Source organism: Prionailurus viverrinus, chromosome B3 (assembly GCF_022837055.1).
Source record: "Prionailurus viverrinus isolate Anna chromosome B3, UM_Priviv_1.0, whole genome shotgun sequence".
NCBI classification, from domain to species: domain Eukaryota; kingdom Metazoa; phylum Chordata; class Mammalia; order Carnivora; family Felidae; genus Prionailurus; species Prionailurus viverrinus.
In genome coordinates this window covers 17439547-17446396 of record NC_062566.1, presented here as the reverse complement: position 1 = coordinate 17446396, position 6850 = coordinate 17439547, and the positions used below count along the sequence as shown (strand labels likewise).

The 6850-nt window shown below is 34.7% G+C and overlaps 1 non-coding gene across 1 annotated transcript; it reads left to right on the top strand.

Moving 5' to 3' along the window:
- The first annotated feature begins 215 nt into the window (after positions 1–215).
- Positions 216–321, top strand: LOC125169187 (U6 spliceosomal RNA). The gene has a single exon (XR_007153512.1). It is a non-coding gene; the product is annotated as a U6 spliceosomal RNA (small nuclear RNA).
- The last annotated feature ends 6529 nt before the right edge of the window (positions 322–6850 follow it).

The following is a 6850-nucleotide window of genomic DNA, read 5'->3' as shown; positions in this document are numbered from 1 at the left end:
AAGACTTGATAGGTGTGTGTTTTACATATGGATCTATAATCTGTTTTTACTTTATTTTGTATAAAATATGAGATTGAGGTTTTTTGTTTTGTTTTGTTTTGGCTTTTTTTTTTTTGCTGATGGGTGTATAATCAGCAAATGATATCCATTTGCTGAAAAGATTGCCTTTACTCCATTGATTTACTTTTATACTTTTATCAAAAATCACTTGGCCAGTACCCACTTTGGGAGTACATGTACAAAAATAGGAGTGATGCAGAGAAATTACTATAGACCATGAGCAAGAATGACATGCAAATTCGTGAAATGTTCCTAATTTTTGAAATGCCACTGAACTGCACACTTAAAAAACAGTTATAATGGCAAATTTTATGTTACATATACATTTCCACAATTTTAAAAACTTAATAATATAATATTATAATAATCACTGAATTGTAAGCTTTATTTTTTAATGTTTATTTATTTATTTTGAGAGACAGAGAGAGAAGGCACACACACACACACACACACACACACACACACATGCAAGTGGGGAAAGGGGAGAGAAAAAAGGAGAGAATCCCAAGCAGGTTCTGCACTATCAGCACAGAGTCTGATACAGGGCTCAATCTCATGAACCAGGAGATCATAACCTGAGCGAAAATCAAGAGTTGGACACTTAACCAACTGAGCCACCCAAGCACCCCACATTGTACACTTTAAATGGGATAATTGTATGGTACATGAATTATATCTCAATAAATCTGTTAAAAAATGCAACCAAAGCAAAAAAAAAATCAATTGGTCATACCTCTGTAGGTTTATTTCTGGGTTTTCTATTCTGTATTGTTGATCTATGTAGCCATATAATAAACTAAGCTGTGTAGTAAGTCTGAAATTCAGCTAGAATGATTAATACCACATTATTTTTATTTTTAAACATTATTTAGTTCTTCTAGTTTCTTCGTCTTTGCATATCAATTATATAATACATTGTCTATATCTACAAAAATCTTACAGGAGTTTTTATAGGAATTGCATTAAACCTATACATCATTTTAGGGAGTCTTCCTTGCAATGTTGAGTTTTCCAGTCCATGAACACAATATGTCTCTCCATTTATTTAGATCTTCTTTTATTTATTTCATGAGTGTTTTATAGTTTAAGTCCTGTACACATTTTGTTAGATTTATACTTAAGTATTCCATCAGTTTACAGAGTAATTGCAAATGGTATTGTATATTTAATTTCAGTGTTTATGGGTTCATTACTAGTGTATAGGAATAACAGTTTATTTTTGTATATTGATCTTGTATCCTGTGAACTTGCTGAATTCTCCTATTCTAGGAATCTTTTGTAACTTCTTTGAAAGATTTTCTATGTAGACTTTTATCTTATCTGCAAAGAGTAACAGTTTATTTCTCCCTTTCCAATCTGTATGTCTTTTATTTCCTTTCTTATCTTACTGCTCTGGCTAGCACTTCCAGTAGTATGTTGAATAACATAGTGAGAGCAAACATCCTTGCCTTGACCCTAATCATAGTTGGAAAACACTCAGTCCTTCACCATTAACTATGTTAGCTATAGTATTTTTGCATAATTTTGTATCAAGTTGAAGGAATTCCCCTTGATTCCTAATGTTCTGAAAGTTTTTTTTTTAACATTTATTTATTTTTGAGACAGAGAGAGACAGAGCATGAACAGGGGAGGGTCAGAGAGAGAGGGAGACACAGAATCTGAAACAGGCTCCAGGCTCTGAGCTGTCAGCACAGAACCTGATGCGGGGCTTGAATTCACAGACCTCGAGATCATGACCTGAGCTGAAGTCGGACGCCCAACTGACTGAGCCACCCAGGCACCCCTGAAAGTTTTTTTTATCATGAATGATATAATTGTGGGATTTGTCTTCTTTAGCCTATTAATATGGTAAAATTACATTGATAAATTTTTAAATATTGAACCATTCTTGCATCCCTGGAATAAATCTGACTTGGTTTTTTATGTATATAATTTCATACATACACATATATAATTTTATACCATGACCAAGTAGGGTTTATGTTATTTATTATACTTATTTATATAATATTTATGATATATAAATAATATTTGTGTTTATTAAGAATACAATTTATTTTTTTATATACTGTATCTCTCAGATTTTGGTATTAAGGTAATAGTGGCCTTGTTAATTTAATTGAAAAGTGTTATTTATTCTTCTCTTTTCTGGAAGAGCTTGTATAGAATTGGCATTCTTTTTTTAAACGTGTTATTCTTCAAAATTCTTCAGAAACAGTATGAGCTTGGAGATTTCTCATTAGGAAGATTTAAATTGCAAATTAAATTTCTTTAATAGTTAGGGGAATATTCAAATTATCTATCTATCATATTGAGTGAGTTGTAAAAGTTTTTCCTTTTCAAGAGATTGATCCATTTCATCTAAGTGACCAAGTTTATGTGTATACACTTGTTTGTAATATTCCCATGTTATACTTTTGGTGTCTGAGAATATGCAGCAATATTCTGTTTCATTCTTGTTATAGGTAATTTGTATCTTTTCTCCTTTGTCACTTTTGCTAGAACCAGCTTTTTGTTTTACTGATTGTTCTCCATTGTTTTGCTGTTTTTAATTTTATTTCTGCTCTTTATTATTTTCTTCCTTTTTTAACTGGCTGTGTGTTTATATTGCTAGTTTCATAAAGTGGGAGCTTAGATTATTGATTTGAGGCTTTTACTCTATTCTAATGTAAAAATGGTGCTGTCAATTTACATTTTAACAGTACTTTAGCTGTGTCTTACATATTTTGATATGTTGTGTTTTTATTTTCTTTCAATTGCATATGTTTTCTAATTTCTCTTGAGACTTCCTCTTTAATCCATAGATTATTTAGAAGTCTGTTGTTCAGTTTCCAAGTATTTGAAGTGTTTTTGAAATTTTTTTCTATTATTGACTTCCAATTTTGATTCCACTGTGGTCATAGAACACACAGTATGAGTTCAGTTCTTTGTTTTGTTTTGTTTTGTTTCCATAATTTCTCTAAGTATTGCATTGTATATAAGTAACTTACCACAGTATACTGATGTTAATATTTTATCAATTTGAATAAAATATAGATACTTTACCTCCTTTTAAGTGCCTTTACCTTCTCCTATTTACAATCACCTTAAATATTTCTTCTATGTAGTACTTTGAGAATCACATCAGACAATGTTATAATTTTTGCTTAAACCATTAAATATAACTTAGAAAAGAATGACGATGTCTTGTATTACTCAAATTTTTACTCTTTCCATTGTTTTTCTGTACTTCCTGATGTTCCAAGTTTTGGGAGGGTTTTGTTGTTTTTGTTGTTGTTCTTGTTGTTTGTTATTTCTTTTCCATTTTAAGAAATTCCTTGGCCTTTCTTCTAGGTAGGTTTGCTAGTGATAAATTCTCTTAGGCTTTTATTCATCCAAGATTTCCTAATTTCCCCTTCAGTTCTGATGAGTATGTTTGCTGGATATAGAACTCTGGTTTGACATTTCTTTCCTTTTAGCTTTTGACAAATGTTATTCCACTTCCTTCTAGTCTTTATGGTTTCTGAGAAGTCCATTGTCACTTGAATTATTGTTCCACTATTAGGTGATTTCCCCCACTTAGCTTTCAAGATTATTTCTTTGGGATGCATAGGTGGTTCAGTCACTTAAGTGTCTGACTCTGGATTTTGACTCAGGTCATGATCTCATGGTTTGTGAGATTGAGCCCTGTGTTCAGCTGTGTGCTCACAGTGCAGAGGCTGCTTGGGGCTGCTTATTCTCTAAATAAATAAATAAATAAATAAATAAATAAATAAATAATTTTTAAAAAATATTTTCTCTTTGCTTTAGTTTATAGAAGTTTGATTATTTTGTGTTTGGCATAGATTGTTTTTTGGATTTATAAAACTTCCGGTTTGCTCAGCTTCTTGATTCTGCAAGTTTATATTTTTTTCCAAATTTGGGAAGTTTTAAGAAATTCCTTCTCCAAATACTTTTCAGCTCCAGATTCTTTCTCCTCTCCTTCTGAGACTTTGATGATGCAAATTTTGTATCTTGTGCTATATGTGCATGTCCCTGAGGTTGGTAATTTTTTTCTATTTTCTTTCTGTTGTTCAAATTGGGTAATATCTATTGTTCTGTGTTTAAGCTCAATGATTCTTTCCTCTGTCCTATTCATTTTGCTGTTGAGCCTATCCAGTAAGTTTTTCATTTAGGTTGTTGTATTTTTCAGTTCTAAATTTCAATTATTTTTTTATACCTTCTATTTCTTTACTGAGACTTTCTACTTTCTCATTTGTTTCAAGGATGCTTATAATTGAGAATTTGTATGATATTTGCTTTAAAACTTCTGTCAGAGAATTCCATCTGTGTCACATAGGTATTGGCATCTACTGTCTTTTCTCATTCAAGTTGAGATTTTCCTGGTTCTTTGTGTGATGAGTGATTTTCAATTATACCCTACATATTATGTTATGAGATTCTGAACCTATTTAAAATTTATGTTTTGGCAGTCCTCCTTGGACAATAGTCTGACAGAGGAAATAATGTGTTACCTCATTATTTCCAGGTGGGAATGGAAGACAAAGTTCCCCATTCCACCTCCATGGACACTCTGGAGAAGCGAGGAGGGAATAAAACTGTTATAACTGTTGAGCTGGGGTGGAATTTCAGGTTTCCTATTGGGCTTCAGCTGCTACTATCATGGCTGGGCAGAGGAGGGAATCCCTCATAATATTCCCTACTTCATCTCTACAGATACTATTTAGGTGGAGAAGAGAAGAATGCTTTGTTACTTTTGGATAGGGATGGAATCCCAGCCTCCCCGTATAGCTATGCTGACAGTGTGAGCCGAGAGGGTCTTCTTACCACCAAGCAAGGATGAAAGTCCTGCCTGCCCTCTTGGCTTGCTCTGATACCACTCTTGGGGAGAAAGGAAATGAGTGTCTCATTTCAGCCCAACAAAGGTAGAAGTCTAGGCTCCCCACTCAGGAGTGAGGTGGAATCACAGTTTTTTTCCATGGTATTTGGTCCATTGCATAAAATTTTTCCATCCTGGTAGGCTGCTTCTTTCCTTGTCCTTTGGCCAGAGAGAGCAGGCTGTTTTTGAGAGTGTGTATTGGCATAGCCAAGTTGCTGGCTTGTCCAGCACCTAGTCCAGGATATATTACACATAAAGGAAACCCAGGGACCTCCCCATTGTGTTGTTCACCAAGTCTCAGGGTCCCTAGCCAGTCTGCCTTTCACTCTCCACCTTTCAGTCTTCCTAGGCTTGTTTGTTTATTGCTTTTGTCTGTTTTTTTCTTTGTTTTAGTATATTAAGCCCAGAGTTTTAAGCTGTTTTTAGTAATAAGAATAGTGACAGTGTGTCTAGTCCATCTTTTCCTAGAACTGGAATCTCACTTTGTTAAATTATTTTATTTCATGGATGCCTGGGTGGCTCAATCAGGTAAGTGTCCATCTTCAGCTCTCGTCATGATCTTGTGGTTCATGAGTTTGAGCCCTACATTAGGCTCTGTGCTGACAGCTCAGAGCCTAGGGCCTGCTTTGGATTCTGTGTCTCCCTCTTTCTGCCCCTCCCCTGCTCATACTCTGTCTCTCTCTCTTTCTCTCTCCCTGTCTCTCAAAATTGAATAAAACATTTTTAAAAATTAAAAATAAATAAATAAATAAATAAATACATAAATACATAATTTTATTTCAAATTTTATTTCATCCTTACAGGCTGGGTGTGATCCAGGGCAGCCTTATCATTGTAATCAGTACTCTCTTGTTCTGACACTAAAGACTTCACTTGCTAACCAGTACTCTGCAGCAAGTATGGTGGTCAAATGTCCTCATTTGAGGTTCCTTTTTCATCTTTAAGCTTTTTCATGTTAAGCCCTATTTCCTCATGTTAATTAGATCAAAGGAGTAAACAAAGGATTTTACAGAGATAACTACATATTGTTCATTTGTGTGTTTCTCTTATTCAGTTGTTTACAAGGCCACAACCAGGACAGCCTACTATTTATCAAGACAGGGGTGGCTAGTCTGCAGCCCAAGGAGTAAACCCAGGGATTTTCTGTAATGTTACCTCCCACAAAAGCTGAGCTTCTTGGGACCCCAAACCACAAAGTGGGGAAGGTCCTTCTTTCTTTCTTACTGCCCAGATGTTAGTCTTATCCTTTAATTTCTTTCTCCAGTCTCTCTGCTGCCTGAGGACTTGTCATGCATTTTTGGAGGCCACTCTAGGGGCACTATAGATGGAGGGGTGACAGTCTTCCTCCTATGTGGTGGGAATCTAGTTCTCTGAGAACAAGATCCCACTTTTCAGGCATACATTCCCATTACAGTGCAGCTTAATAAAGTTCAAGTCTTGGCACCTCATTTGCAGGTACTGGTTTCTCAAGATGTTTATCTGGGGCACATATTCAGATGTGAATTTAGGTTTGTGATTATTCACCTGGTTTGGTTGCAGTCTTATTCAGAAAAAAAAAAACTTCTCTGCAATGAAAGCAGAAAGGATTTAAATGCTTTAATGTCTTGTTTGTTTGTTTGTTTGTTTGTTTTAATGTCTGTTTTTCTGATTACAAAAGTGGTATATGACTTTTAGGGAAAATTCAGAAAATACATAAAAGAGCAAAGATGGTAACAGTTATCTATAATCCTGTCACTCAAAAGCTTATGACTCACGACATTTTTATTCCTTATTTTTATTATAAATGAATATATACTCGTGTGTCAATCTATAATCTCTCTTTTGGCCTCTGTCTTCCTTCGCCTCCCTACCTCTCTGTCTCTTCCCCTCTCTCTCTCTTTCTCTCTCTCCCCTTGCTCTGTATCCGTCTCTCTCTGTCTCCCCCTCCCCTTC